At 43.6% G+C, this 16,324-nt stretch overlaps 1 long non-coding RNA gene across 3 annotated transcripts in view; it reads right to left on the reverse strand.

Annotated features, from left to right (window-relative positions):
- Window positions 1-16,311, reverse strand: part of LOC118530228 (uncharacterized) — a 117,840-nt gene extending 101,529 nt beyond the window's left edge. For all 3 annotated transcript variants that reach the window (XR_013441415.1, XR_013441416.1, XR_013441414.1), the window contains exon 1: window positions 16,084-16,311. This is a non-coding gene — a long non-coding RNA (uncharacterized LOC118530228). The remainder of the gene's footprint in view (window positions 1-16,083) is intronic.
- Window positions 16,312-16,324: the final 13 nt, after the last annotated feature.

The raw sequence follows: 16,324 nt of genomic DNA on the forward strand, positions 1-16,324 counted from the left end.
GGGAGTTTTCACCAAAAGTATATTTATCATTGATTTAAAAGAATTTTGGTTCAAACCATGACAAAGTGACTGGTATCACTAAATTCACACCACTAAGTAAGAGCTAGGAAGACTGAACACAATATATAAAACAACTGTTGGAAGGCGCTGGACAGCAAGAAATGGAGGCGTACAAATCTCGAGAGAATGGGAATTCCTGAAATGAGTCCTACATTCACTCCAGATTTCTCCCTGAAGTTATTTTCCAATCCTTGGCACAGGGAAATGGGGCCCAAGCACAAAAGGTCAGCTTCGTTGGGCAGGAGAAACAGAGATCAGAGTTTGGTCTGATAAGAATGCTGAGATTTGGGAGGTAGGTAGCAGATAAGGGAGAAGTAAAGATAAAGAGCCTTAAAAAATCTCCATAAAAATTCTCCTTGGATTTTAAGCTAATGGACATACTTAAAAGGGAAGACAGACTATATATTATTTTAAGTTTTATTTTATTATGTTACGTTAATCACCATACATCACATCATTAGTTTTTGATGTAGTGTCCCATGATGCATTGTTTGTGTATAACCCCCAGTGCTCCATGCAGAACGTGCCCTCTTTAATACCCACCACCGGGCTAACCCATCCCCCCACTCCCCTCCCCTCTAGAACCCTCAGTTTGTTTCTCAGAGTCCATAGTCTCTCATGGTTCATCTCCCCCTCCGATTTCCCCCACTTCATTCTTCCCTTCCTACTATCTTCTTTTTTTTTTTAACATATAATGTATTATTTCTTTCAGAGCAGACCATATTTTTTAAAAAACCTGCTTTTGGCTGGGGGGTTGGTGGGAGGGAGCAGTAATTGATAAGCAAAGCAGAGGTTGCAAAATGCTACAAAGATCTTAACATTCTAACTCATTCGAACTGAAAAGACCTTAATGAACACTCCATTCATTCAGGTGGGACTCTAGAAAGTTCTTGCTTAAGAGTGATGACTACTTTGTTGGAGTAAGAAAATAATTAAAAACCACTAACTTAAAAAAAAGTTCTAAATTTAATTATTGGCAGAATTGATTTGTCAGCAATGTAAGTGCCTCCCAAGTAAGCACAGACCAAGTAGCACAGTCCAAGGTCTCAGTCCCACAAACACCACCCCCACCTCATTTACCAGCAGCAGATGAGGTCCCCCGGTGACCCACACTTCTGCCTTACTGGCTACAATTCAGGGGTTCTCACGATCACCCCCTCAGGCTCACAGAACTCAGGAAAGTGCTTTACTTATGACTACTAGTTTATTATAAAGGATACAACTCAGGCGCAGGCAAATGGAAGAGATGCACAGAGCAAAGTACGGGGGAGGGCGGTGGTGCCGAGTCTCATGGCTTCTCTAGACATGCCGGTCTCCTAGCTCTCTGAACCTTGTTGTTTAGCAGATTTTATGGAGGTTTCATTATATAAACATGATCAATTAAATCACTGGCCATTGGTGATTGAACTCAATTTCCAGCCCTCTCTCCTCCCTAGAGGTTGAGGGTGGGGTGGGGCTGAAAGTTCTACCCCTTTAATCAAGGTAGGTTTTTCTAGTGACTAAACTCCATCTGGAAACTATAGAGTCTCCTTCCCCTGGTCATCTCATTAGCATACAGAAGACAGTAAATTCCAAGGGTTTTAGGATCTCCCTGCCAGGAGCTGAAGACAAAGACCAAATACTTTTTTTTTTTCTTTTTTTTTTTTTTTTTTACTATAACACAGTTCCCAATAGGTGCAAAGTGAGTCTGGGAACCAATGGGTAAATCAAGAGGGTAAATCAAGAGTGGCCTTGATTTCCATCACCCCCCAGTGACTCTCTGGGAGGTTTATCCTTCTTGCCCCTGAAACTCTGAGCTCTGTGTGTGTAGAGGTCCTGGTTCCAAAGAGAAATTCTATGCCATGAGACACAGCGAGAGTCACATAGAACTCTAAGTTACCGTTGCCACCTAAGCTCCTTATGTCAAGGGACCAGCAGACAAGAAGGGAAGTCACCACCCTGATAGGGGTAATTGATGTAATCATCAGGAGGAAACAGGCTGCTTTATCCTACAGGGGCACATGATCAAGTTGGAGGCCTCTTGGTACCACCTTGACTTATTTTGACAATGAATAGACAAGGGTAGCAGCTACATTATGAGAGGGGCATGGTGACCAGGGGTTCAACCCCTTAGGGATTGAGGCTCTTGATCACGTCCTGTGAGGGTTAATTTTATGTGTTAACTTGGCTAAGCAATAGTGCCCAGTTGTTTGACCAAACACTAGTCTAGATGTTGCTGTGAAGGTATTTTATAAATCTGATTAAAGGAGGGGCGCCTGAGTGGCTCAGTTGGTTAAACATCTGACTTCAGCTCAGGTCACGATCCCAGGGTCCTGGAATTGAGCCCCGCATCGGGCTCCCTGCTCAGTGGGGAGTCTGCTTCTCCCTCTCCCTCTGCCCCTCCCCCTGCTCATGCTCTCTCTCTCAAATAAATAAATAAAATCTTAAATAAATAAATGTGATTAAAGGAGATGATTCTCGATAATATATGTGGACCTCGTCCAATCACGTGAAAGCCTAGACAGCAAAATCTGAGGTTTCCTGAAGAAGGAATTCTGCATCAGGACTGTAACACGGAAGTCCTGCCAGAGTTCACAGCCTGCTAGCCTGCCCTACAAATTTCAGACTTGCCGGCACCTAATTACATAAGCCAATTCCCCCACCTTCTCTGCATACACACACACATATATCCATACCCATACATCCATATACCCAATATCCATTTCCTATTGGTTCTGTTTATCTGGAAAACTCTAAGCAAACCATCATGACTAAGTGGCATGCTAGTTGAAGATGAGTGGAATATAGAATAGTGGAAAAGGTGAAAATGAGTATCAGTTGCATCTCCAAGGTCCCTTGGAGCCCCAGAGGCTGTGGTTCATCCCACTAACCTTCCACTGCTAAGTCCTTTCAGGGAAAGGAGCACCTGACTCCTGGAGTCGCCGTTCCCATAACCTATATGAAGAAAATCCAAGAGGCACAGGCTCAACTACAAAGGACCCTGCAATGCACTGCCCATGTTCCCTGCATTTTTCCAGGGACTGGAAGAGCCTCCGGGTGAAGCCTCCAACTGGCAGCCTCATATGAGGAATACATTGGCTAAAGATGACCGATTTGCCCAAAGTCTCGTGTCCTTTCGGGCGGTGGGGGGTATATCCAATGACTGGATCACTGAGAAGTTGTAAAGTCACAACTCCCTCAACCCTGAAGGGTCATCCCAGCTTCAGAACTCCCCTTAGGGTTGGCTGAAACTCTGTCAAGACTGCACTGCAGCCCAACTTCCCCCTGTGCCGAATCTTGCTTCCTTAAACTCCTGAGAAAGAGGTGTTAACACCTCCAACCGTGCCTGTGACTTGAGCAAAAGAAGCCAGACACAAAAGTGTGAATAAATACTCTATCATTTCACTTACATGACAGACAAGAACAGGCATAACTAATCCATGATGATAGAAGAATGGTGTGTGTGTGTGTGTGTGTGTGTGTGAGTGAGTGTGTGTGTAGGGTGGGGGTGGTTACCGACTGGGAACAAGCACAGGAATCTTTTGAATTGAAAATGTTCTACATCTTGATCTGGGTAGTGGTTACCTGACTGTATACATGCATACATTTCAATTCATGCAAAAACATTTTATCTATTTATCTGTCAGAGAGAGAGAGAGCACGAGCAGGGGGAAGAGCAGAGGGAGAAGCGGGTTCCGCGCTGAGCGAGAACTCAATGTGGGACTCGATCCCAGGACCCTGGGATGATGACCTGAGCCGAAGGCAGACACCCAACCGACTGAGCCACCCAGGCGTCCCACAGATATTTTTTTCAAAGGTACAAAAGAGTTCATTCGAATCCCAGTTGAGTCCTTTCCTTTCCAAAAAGAAGCCATTTCTCCTAACTCCAAAATGAGTTACATGGCATGGGTCTATCAAAACAATGCTTTATTTTTTTAAAATTTATTATTTATTTATTTATTTGAGAGAGAGCGTGCACAAGCAGGGGGAGGGCCAGAGGGAGAGTGAGAAGCAGACGCTGAGCAGGGAGCCCATCGCTTAACCGCTTAACCAACTGAGCCACCCAGGCGCCCCTCAAAACAGCTCTTTAAAATGTTCTTAGAAATTGAAAGAAAAAAGACAAAAACCTTTTTTTAAAAAAAAAGGCAGTTCTCAAAAGAAAAACAAATGGTCCCTAAACATGGGGACAAAAATTAAGCGACAAGAGCCTTTTTACTCTAGAAAATACATACATTTAAAAAATTAAATGTCAATATTCGTGATCGTTTTTTATTGTTTCCAAATCATTCTCTCTACCATTTCTTCTTCCAAAAAAAAAAAACCCAGAATCTCACAACCATGGGGTTTGGTAGGGTTCCCCAGTTCCAGGGATGGGCCATCATGGATCTGAGCAAATTGGGGTTGTCTCACCCCGGGGCCCTAGGGATTTGTTCCATTATGGGAACACAGAATGGAGCCAGGCCTAAGCCAATTAGCAAATCACATTCCTTGGCTTCTCAGATTGGTTCAAGGTGAGCTCACAACCTAAGATGATACAATGTAAAGAAGATCGGACTTTTTATTTGATAAGTGTGCAAAAAGGATGTTTTCCCCTGCACGTGAATAAGGAGGCTCCTGGCTCTGGGAGCTGTTGGCAGCCAACTTGCTACTTTGAGGGCGTCAGCTAAAAATTAAAGCCAACTGGGCGCCTGGGTGGCTCAGATGGTTGGGCGTCTGCCTTCGGCTCAGGTCATGATCCCAGGGTTGTGGGATTGAGTCCCGCATCGGGCTCCCTGCTAGGCGGGGAGCCTGCTTCTCCCTCTGCCTCTGCCTCTCTCTCTCTCTCTCTGACTTTCATGAATAAATAAATAAAACATTTAAAAAAAAAAAAAATTAAAGCCAACTACCAGAGGACGACCAAGACAGGAAGATCTCAACAAATGGAGTCATAGTCTTGGGGACATGGGTCAAACCACACCTGAAGCCTACCCTACCTCGGGACTTTTCAACTCTATGAGACAGGAAATTCCTTCTTATAACTTAAGTCAGTGTGACTTAGGATTTTTCTTACTTGCCAAAAAAAAATTATTTTATCTTCTAGAGCTGCGTCAGCGAGGATTCTGGGAACACTGACATCAATATGCTGCTAGTAGAAATAAAATCTGATACTACCTTTTGTAAAGCAATTTGGCAATATGTATCAAAAGATCTAACTGTGGGCATATCCTTCACTCTAATACATCAACTTGTAAGAATTTATTCATTTGCTCAACAAAGATTTGAGCTCTTCTTATGAGCCAAACACTGTTCTAGGAGTCAGGGGTTTAGCAGTGGACGAAACAAAGTTCTTTATAGAAACTGCTTTAGGAAATAATCAACAAGAATGTGTTAAAAGGGGTGCCTGAGTGGCTCAGTCAGTTAACCATCCGACTCTTGATTTTGGCTCGGGTCATGATCTCAGGCTCATGAGATCAAGCCCTGTCCGGCTCTCCGCTGGGTGTGGAGGTTGCTTGAGATTCTCTCTCTCCCTCTCCCTCTGTTCCTCCCCACCCCATGCTCTCTCACTCTCTCTGTCATAAATAAATCAATCTTTTTTTAAAAAAGGATTTATCTAAGGGCACCCTGGGTGGCTCAGTCGTTAAGTGTCTGCCTTCTGATCTCAGGGTCTTGGGATCAAGCCCCACGTCGGGCTCCCTGCTCCGGGGGGAATCTGCTTCTGCTTCTCCCTCTCCCTCTGCCCCTCCCCACCCTGCTCGTTCTCTCTCTCTTTCAAATAAATAAATAAAATCTTTAAAAAAAAAGATTTACCTACAGGATGTTAATTTCGGAGCCCTTTATAAGAGGGAGAATTTGGAAACAACATAAATGCCCAACAAAAGGGGATTGCTTAAACAAAGCATGGGTCATTGACATGTTAAAATGCTCTTTAGGCATTTAAAATGAATTGAAGAAACTAATAATAGACAGAAATATTCACCATAGACTATTAGGTGAAAAAAGCTTATAGTAAAACAGAATGTAGGGGTGCCTAGATGGCTCAGTCGTTAAGCGTCTGCCTTCGTTCGGCTCAGGTCATGATCCCAGGGTCCTGGGATCGAGCCCCGCATCGGGCTCTCTGCTCAGCGGGAAGCCTGCTTCTCCCTCTCCCACTCCCCCTGCTTGTGTTCCCTCTCTCGCTGTCTCTCTGTCAAATAAATAAAATCTTTAAAAAAAAAAACAAACAGAATGTAAAGGGTAGCTCATATTTATACACTTATACGTGGATATTTATATATAAGAAATGACCTGATATTAGACACTCTAAAATGTCACATTATTCTGAATAGAATTGTGGATTGTGAGGGGTTTTATTTACTTCTTTGTATGTCTTTATGCATCTTTATAATTTTCTGTCATGAACGTGCCTTTCCTTTGTTAGCAGAGAAAATATCAGTCTTACAAAATGATCTCAAGTATTTTAAACTAGAACGCAAATAGCACTTGAGTGTTAGCATTGGGCTGTCTCATAAATCGAAGGTGAATCTCTAAAAATATCCGTAAATAAAGGGTCAGACTAACGTCCTCCATTCTAGGAAGTGTCCACTCAGGGAAGACTGTTGCAGGTTTTCCTAACCTCATTCAGACTTTTTAATGGAGTGAGCCAAACAAGGTCTCGGAGCTGGCTCAGGACTGCCTGGGCTAGGCCCTAGGTCTCCTTGGTTTGGGGACCCAGAGCTATTTCCCCCACACCGTGTCCTCTGCTCAGCACACAAGCAACATCATTAGAACGAATCTGTCATCAAGAAAGAGTCATTCAATACATTTGGAGAGTATCATCCGCTCCGTAAAAATAACTTGGCAGCTCCAAGGCTCACTGTTTAAAGACTTAAAACCAAAGTACTCCCTGAATTTAAAATGTGAAGAAGCACTGAGCGGGTTTAACATGTTTGCATTCTCTGCCTTGTCTTTCAGACTTCTATAATAGGATTTTAAAGGGTGCCTACACTTAATGCCACTTTGGGGGACAGAGGGCCACTGTTGGTCAGGCGAGGTTGGCAGTGAGCTCTTTCTGTCCCCCTTACTTTGATTTTTGCCCCTCCCTTGTTCTCCGAGGAACCCTATCCTGCTTTCCATTTTCTGGATGTTGATGTAAAGGGAGCATTATGACTTTAATGAGTGGATAACAGTTACAAATTTCCATTTCACTTTACTTACCAGCTTAGATGTGGCTTAATACAGCATGAACAGAATTTGCCCAGAGGTGGATGTGAGCTGAACTGACTAGGTTTCTGACTGCCAATTCTTCTGCACACTAAAATAGCAGCATAACCTATTACCACATTTGTTATCTGTTACTAAGAGAAAATTACCAACCCACCCAGAGAAACAGAAATACAGCTGATCGTGGGACTTCTCAAAAGGGCAGGAAACTTGTTGGTTTTACATCAGAATGCTCACACAGACTCTCAGAAGAAGATAAACATTTCCAACCAACCAAAACAAAAAATCTCATTGAAGCTATATTTTTGTTTTTCCAAAACAACAAAACGAAACGAAACAAAGAGTAATCTGGCCTAACTACACTGCACGTGGTCAGTTCTAATCAAGAATGTGTTTTGGGCATTCGAGTCCTAGAGGCAGAGAGGACCCCTCCTAAGATCAAGGAAAACAGGCCAACACCCTGGCATGTAACAGTAAAACTTGCAAATCTTAGAACCAAGGAAACCATCTTAAGGGCAGTTAGGGGGAAGAGATTCCTTACGTACAGAGGGAGGAACATCAGAATAACGTCAGACCTATCCACAGAGACCTGGCAAGCCAGAGAGGGCTGGCAAGACATATTCAGGGTACTAAATGAGAAGAACATGCAGCCAAGAATACTTTATCCGGCAAGGCTTTCATTTAGAATGGATGGAGAGATGCAGAGCTTCCATGACCGGCAGAAACTGAAAGAATATGTGACCACTAAGCCAGCCCTGCAAGAAATATTAAGGAGAAAGACCCCAAGAGTGATCTACAACAGAAATTTACAGGGACAATCTATAAAAACAACGTCTTCACAGGCAACATGATGACAATTAATTCATATCTTTCAATAATCACTCTCAACGTGAATGGCCTAAATGCTCCCATAAAACGGCACAGGGTTGCAGATTGGATAAAAAGACAGGACCCATATGCTGTCTACAAGAGACTCATTTTGAACCTAAAGATACATCCAGACTGAAAGTGAAGGGATGGAGATCTATCTTCCATGTCAGCGGACCTCAAAAGAAAGCTGGGGTAGCAATTCTTATATCAGACAAATTAGACTTTAAACTAAAGTCTGTAATAAGAGACACAGAAGGACACTCTATCATTCTTAAAGGGTCTATCCAACAAGAAGATCTAACAATTGTAAATATCTATGCCCCCAACATGGGAGCAGCCATCTACATAAGCCAACTGTTAACCAAAATAAAGAGTCATATTGACAACAATATGTTAATTGTAGGAGATGTCAATACTCCACTCTCAGCAATGGACAGATCATCTAAGCAGAAAATCAACAAGGAAACAAGAGCTTTGAATGATACATTGGACCAGATGGACCTCATAGATATTTACAGAACATTCCATCCTAAAACAACAGAATACTCATTCTTCTCGAGCGCACACGGAACTTTCTCCAGAATAGACCATATACTGGGTCACAAATCAGGTCTCAACCGATACCAAAAGATTGAGATTATTCCCTGCATATTCTCAGACCACAATGCTCTAAAACTGGAACTCAATCACAAGAAAAAATTTGGCAGAAATTCAAACACTTGGAAGCTAAAGACCACTCTGCTCAAGAATGTTTGGGTCAACCAAGAAATCAAAGAAGAACTTAAACAATTCATGGAAATCAATGAGAACGAAAACACATCGGTCCAAAACCTATGGGATACTGCAAAGGCGGTCCTAAGGGAGAAATATATAGCCATCCAAGCCTCACTCAAAAAAATAGAAAAATCCCGAATTCACCAACTAACTCTACACCTTAAAGAACTAGAGAAAAATCAACAAACGACACCTAAGCCACGCATTAGAAGAGAAATAATTAAAATTAGAGCAGAAATCAATGAATTAGAAACCAGAAACACAGTAGATCAGATCAATGAAACTAGAAGTTGGTTCTTTGAAAGAATTAATAAGATTGATAAACCACTGGCCAGACTTATCCAAAAGAAGAGAGAAAGGACCCAAATTAATAAAATTATGAATGAAAGGGGAGAGATCATGACTAACACCAAGGAAATAGAAACAATTATTAGAAATTATTATCAACAACTATATGCCAATAAACTGAGCAATCTGGATGAAATGGAGGCCTTCCTGGAAACCTATAAGCTGCCAAGACTGAAACAGGAAGAAATTGACAACCTGAATAGGCCAATAACCAGTAACGAGATTGAAGCAGTGATCAAAAACCTCCCAAAAAACAAGAGTTCAGGGCCTGATGGATTCCCTGGGGAATTCTACCAACCATTCAAAGAAGAAATAATACCTATTCTACTGAAGCTGTTTCAAAAAATAGAAAGAGAAGGAAAACTTCCAAACTCATTCTATGAGGCCAGCATTACCTTAATCCCCAAACCAGGCAAAGACCCCATCAAAAAGGAGAATTTCAGACCGATATCCCTGATGAATATGGATTCCAAAATCCTCAACAAAATCCTAGCTAATAGGATCCAACAATACATTAAAAGGATCATCCACCACGACCAAGTGGGATTTATCCCCGGGATGCAAGGGTGGTTCAACATTCACAAATCAATCAATGTGATAGAAGACATTAATAAGAGGAGGGAGAAGAACCATATGGTCCTCTCAATTGATGCAGAAAAAGCATTTGACAAAATACAACATCCTTTCCTGATTAAAACTCTCCAGAGTATAGGGATAGAGGGAACATTCCTCAAGCTCATAAAATCCATCTATGATAAACCCACAGTGAATATCATCCTCAATGGGGAAAAGCTGAGAGCCTTTCCCTTAAGATCAGGAACACGTCAAGGGTGCCCACTCTCACCACTGTTGTTCAGCATAGTACTAGAAGTCCTAGCAACAGCAATCAGACAACAAAAAGAAATAAAAGGTATTCAAATTGGCAAAGAAGAAGTCAAACTCTCTCTTTTCGCAGATGACATGATACTTTATGTGGAAAACCCAAAAGACTCCACCCCCAAATTACTACAACTCATCCAGCAATTCAGTAATGTGGCAGGATACAAAATCAACGCACAGAAATCAGTTGCTTTCTTATACACTAACAACGCAACTGTAGAAAGAGAAATTAAAGAAACGATTCCATTTACAATAGCACCAAAAACCATAAGATACCTCGGAATAAACCTAACCAAAGAGGTAAAGGATCTATACTCTAGGAACTACAAAACTCATGAAAGAAATTGAAGAAGACACAAAAAGATGGAAAAATATTCCATGCTCATGGATCGGAAGAATAAACATTGTTAAAATGTCTATGCTACCCAGAGCAATCTATACCTTCAATGCCATCCCGATCAAAATTCCAATGACATTTTTCAAAGTGCTGGAACAAACAATCCTAAAATTTGTATGGAATCAGAAAAGACCCCGAATCGCCAAGGAGATGTTGAAAAAGAAAAACAAAGCTGGGGGCATCACGTTGCCCGATTTCAAGCTATATTACAAAGCTGTGATCACCAAGACAGCATGGTACTGGCACAGAAACAGACATACAGACCAATGGAACAGAATAGAGAGCCCAGATATGGACCCTCAACTCTATGCTCAAATAATCTTTGACAAAGCAGGAAAAAACATGCAATGGAAAAAAGACAGTCTCTTCAATAAATGGTGCTGGGAAAATTGGACAGCCACATGCAGAAGAATGAAACTCGACCATTCTCTAACACCATTCACAAAGATAAACTCAAAGTGGATGAAAGACCTCAATGTGAGACAGGAATCCATCCAAATCCTAGAGGAGAACATAGGCAGTAACCTCTTTGACATCGGCCACAGCAACTTCTTTCAAGATACATCTCCAAAAGCTAGCGAAACAAAAGCAAAAATAAACTTTTGGGACTTCATCAAGATAAAAAGCTTCTGCACAGCAAAGGAAACAGTCAACAAAACAAAGAGGCAACCCACAGAATGGGAGAAGATATTTGCAAATGACACTACAGATAAAGGGCTGGTATCCAAAATCTATAAAGAACTTCTCAAACTCAACACCCAAAAAACAAATAATCAAGTCAAAAAGTGGGCAGAAGAGATGAACAGACACTTCTCTGAAGAAGACATACAAATGGCTAACAGACACATGAAAAAATGTTCATCATCATTAGCCATCAGGGAAATCCAAATCAAAACCACACTGAGATACCACCTTACACCAGTTAGAATGGCAAAAATGGACAGGGAAAGAAACAACAAATGTTGGAGAGGTTGTGGAGAAAGGGGAACCCTCTTACACTGTTGGTGGGAATGCAAGTTGGTACAGCCACTTTGGCAAACAGTGTGGAGGTGCCTCAAAAATTTAAAAATAGAGCTACCCTATGACCCAGCAATTGCACTACTGGGTATTTACCCCAAAGACACAGATGTAGTGAAAAGAAGGGCCATATGCACCCCAATGTTCATAGCAGCAATATCCACAATAGCCAAACTGTGGAAAGAGCCGAGATGCCCTTCAACAGATGAATGGATAAAGAAGATGTGGTCCATATATACAATGGAATATTACTCAGCCATCAGAAAAGATGAATACCCAACTTTCACATCCACATGGATGGGACTGGAGGAGATTATGCTAAGTGAAATAAGTCAAGCAGAGAAAGTCAATTACCATATGGTTTCACTTATTTGTGGAACATAAGGAATAACATGGAGGACATTAGGAGAAGGAAGGGAAAAATGGGCGGGGGGAATTGGAGGGAGAGATGAACCATGAGAGACTATGGACCGGAGAAACAAACAGGGTTTTAGAGGGGAGGGGGTGGGGGGGTTGGTTAGCCCGGTGATGGGTATTAAGGAGGGCACGTACTGCATGGAGCACTGGGTGTTATACGAAAACAATGGATCGTGGATCACTACATCAAAAACTAATGATGTATTGTATGGTGACTAACATAACATAATAAAATTTAAAAAAATAAAAATAAAAATAAAAAAAGAAATAAAAAAAAGAATGTGTTTTGGGGATGCTTGGGTGGCTCAGTCGGTTAAGCGTCTGCCTTTGGCTCAGGTCATGATCTCAGGGTCCTGGGATCGAGTCCCACATCGGGCTCCCTGCTCAGCGAGGAGTCTGCTTCTCCTTCTGCCCCTTCGCCGCTGCTTGTGCTCACGTGCACCTGCTCTCTCTCAAATAAATAAATAAGATCATAAAAAAGGAAAGAATGTATTTTTCCCCATCAAGCTTGCAGGTAGATAGCTTTAACATACCAATTCTCTTCAGTAAATATTTCTTCTGTGTGTATATGTGTAGAACTCTGTGGAGGATCTCATGGACCTGCAGAAAATACAGTGACATCCAAGGGGCCAACCCTTCCCGCAGGTGACTTACTATCCAAAGCAACGCTGTCCCTGGAGCAGACATCTCCATGAGCTGGAGGAGTGCTTCTCTACCTTCATGAAATATTTCCCTCTTTTCTCACAATTCTTCATAAGCCTTGGCCCTGGAGTTGATCTCCATGATCAATTTAACGGGATGGGGGGAGAAAATAGATAAAAGAATGGAAAACCTGTCCATTTGGTTCCCTCCATTAATAGCCAAATAAAGAGTTTGAACAGAGTGGACAATAATTTACTGTAAGTAATAAAATATTACCGATCTTTCCATGGTGTAGGAACCGAGGATTCAGGGCCATCCATATGTACTAATTTGGATATGACAAGCTTGGAACCTATTTATAACTTTTAAAGTATTTTATGGTTCTTTCTTTCCTAAGAAGTACACATCATATTGCACAAGCTCTGTGAATATACAAGTGTTCTTCGCTGCCAAAAGCAGCTGAGAAAGGAAAAGGATTACTCAAGTATTGTTTTTCAAACTTGACTTTGTAATGGGTAATTATGCAGAAATATTTGGTACTTAATAACCTTGAAAGTTTGAATTCAGGAAGATTTTACGGCCCCAAGGCTACATGGTCCGATGGCTCAGGTTCACAAAACCACCAGGAATGGTTCTGGCCCTTGTAACTGAACCCACCTTTGTGCAGATAGAAAACAAAGCCCAGTGTCAATAATGCGTCTCTCTAGCCCAGTGCCCGCCTGTCGGGGGCGCTCCGCGGTTTCTCAGGCTGAACTGGGTAGGAATTAAGGCTTCTATTTAAATCGGCATGGAAAATAAGGAATCTCTTTTTCTCTTAACCTTTGTTCTCCATCAATCACATAACACCAGATGATTAGTAATGTTTTAATTATCTGTGGAATTCAAAATCGGGAATATTCAAGCATCATTTCATACGGAATGAACAAAGTTTCAAACCAAACTATCAAATATTTACCGCTCAATTGAAAGAATAAAAGCACACCAGTCAGGGGCTGCATGGGGCTCAGGGAGGGTGGCTGCATTATTTTCTCTGGGACTATGGCAGGGAAGCATCTTGTTTCCAGAAGCCGAGTTCTAGGACACAGCTATCCCAACCTGGGATCAGAATTTCCTTGTAGATCTCACCACTTTACTTAGTGAACATCCAAGCTGCTGGCCACATTCCCAGACACCCTCTGTCCCTGATATTATCACAGTCCCCTCCGGGGTGGGCTCCTCATCCAGGCAGGAAGAGAGGTGAGATAACCGAAGTCACTCTTCTCCTTCAGGCTTCTCTGGAATAGCTTCTCCCTCACAAAAGAGTTTTTGCCTGAGCCTCATCTAAGTATAGTAATTCTTCAGTGACCCAGCAAGATGGATGTTGAATATTAAAAAACATGCCTCCTTTGTTTCATAGGCTGCTTTGTTTTTCTAAGTTTTAAAACCTACCTTTCATCATACCAGTACACAGAGTCTCTTTTAAACTTGTACTTTTCCTTAAGCAATGAGGAGAGAGTGCTATTTACAATTTCCCTTTCTGGCTCTCATATAGCTGTGAAGTACCTTGTTTTTCTTCAGTTGGATTTTTTTTTTAAGATTTTATTTATTTATTTGAGAGAGAGACACAGCGAGAGAGGGAACACAAGCAGGGGGAGTGGGAGAGGGAGAAGCAGGCTTCCCGTAGAGCAGGGAGCCCGACGCGGGGCTCAATCCCAGGACCCTGCGACCATGACCTGAGCCGAAGGCAGCCGCTCAACCGACTGAGCCACCCAGGCGCCCCTTCAATTGGATTTTTAAAACATTTTCCAAAAACCTTTGGATTTCTTATTTCTCCATATCACCCGCTGGGGGTTCAAACTTAAAGAAACTCATGACCTCAAAAGGCCAACTTCAGGCAGAAGGCAACAAGGTGAAAAGCTCGAGGATATTTGCATTCCCGTTCGTTCGCTTTGGCAAATGCAATGTATCTCATCCTTCTGGGCTAACTACAAAGGTGCCCTGGAAAGAGAAACACAAGTATGTGCTTCTCTAATAGGTTAACATACTGACCTGCTTTAAATGGTTCAGCCCAGGGGCAATTAATGTATGGACTTCAACAGACACTCCTGATGGAAATGACTTAAAAGCAAATCATGCCCCTCCTACAGGGGTGGGTGGAACATTCTGCTCACATTAAATACCTTCATCCAAACCTCAAATATGACAAGGATTTTATGCTTAATTGAATGTACTCTTGATAAAAAGAAGTTGCAAAAAGCTGATATTAAAAAATAAATATATAGGGGTTGCACTAAAGTCTGTATTTTCTACAAATGCTTTAAAGGTCTGCTGGTAGAAACCAGTGGTTATGTAACAAGTCGATTTCAAAAAATTACACCTTTTACAATTACAGTACATCCTAGTAAAACAGTTGAGGTCAAGTCACTAAACACTCCTGCAATTCAAATGGAAGGAAATAGATTAATTCTTTGCTTCGGGAAAAAAAAAAAAAAAAAGAGGATTTATAATGAGAAATCTGTACCAATCTCCCCAAATAGTTAGGGTGGAATAAGTAGGGAGGAAACACAAATTTGATAACTGTAGGAGCTAAAGTACTAATTCATGGTCCTCTGAAATAGAAGGTGGTGTCTACGGTTACTTAGCTTGGCTGGGACCGTGAGCAATTAAAGCTAATGGTTTTCTCCAGCACACCCAAGCACTAGACCTATTTTTTGTTGGGGCTTCCCCCCCCTTCTTCCCTCTGGCTCTGCCTCGCTGGTTCTCCCCAGTACTGGCTCTTCGAGGGTCAAGGAAGGTTGGGGACCCTCCTTCTCACTCTCCAGACCCCAGACTATCAGACTCGGGTACCGTTGGCCGAGCTTGCCGGCCCCTCCGCGCCGGGGAGGGAACTGGCCTTTCCACGAACCGCCCCAGGCCTCCCGGCCCCCAGCTCGTCAGTCCAGGTCGCCGGCCGTGTCACCGTGGCCCAGCGCAAAGAGCTCGCGTCGTCGTTTTGGGAAAGCGACGCAGCTCCCTCCTCGGACGCAGTCTGTGCGTCCCAAGCCCCGGCTAGGACCGCGCCGAGTCCCTAGGACTTTGACGGGTTAGAGCAGGCGACCGCCGAGAGCAAGGCCGCCTCGGGCCATCCCCAGCCCTACCCCAGCGTCGGCTCCAGAGCCCGAGCCCCGCGGCCCAGCGCCGCGCCGGGAGAGAAGCAGCTGTTCCCAACAGCTGGGGGGCGGCGGCGCCGGGCACCCCAGGTGCGGCCGCGGCCAATCGCAGGCGTCCGGCCCGCCCCCTCCCCAGCCCGGCGCCGACCCCCGGCCCGCGGGGGAAGGGAGCAGAGAGGTGGAGAGCCGTACTCGTCACTTGTCTTCCAGCTTCCGCGGCGGGAGGGACAGAACCGGAGCCCGAGCGGCGCGGAGTCCCCCACCCCCGGCCCCGCCGCCGCGCCCCCCGCCCGCCCGCCCACCTCCGCGCCCGGACGCGCTCGCGGCCGACCCTACCCACGCCCCACCCAAGACACCTACCTAATTTCCAAGAAAGAAAAAAAAAAAATCTACCTCTAAACGCGCCCGCTTCTTCGCTCGAGGACCACCCTCTCTTTTTCATTTTTGGCCTCCCAGCCTGGTGAGTGGAAACCGCTTGCACATTCTATAGAACAGGATCCTAACCCAGACGATCCGGAGAATTTGTACGGTGACCGGCAGGGGGGGCGGGAGGAGAGAGCGAAGTCAAGTCTCCGGGGCTGCTGGCGACTTCGGAAGCCGCGCGCCCCGCGCCCTCGGCCGCCCCCGGCCTCTC

This window comes from Halichoerus grypus, chromosome 9 (assembly GCF_964656455.1).
Source record: "Halichoerus grypus chromosome 9, mHalGry1.hap1.1, whole genome shotgun sequence".
In the NCBI taxonomy this organism is placed as follows: domain Eukaryota; kingdom Metazoa; phylum Chordata; class Mammalia; order Carnivora; family Phocidae; genus Halichoerus; species Halichoerus grypus.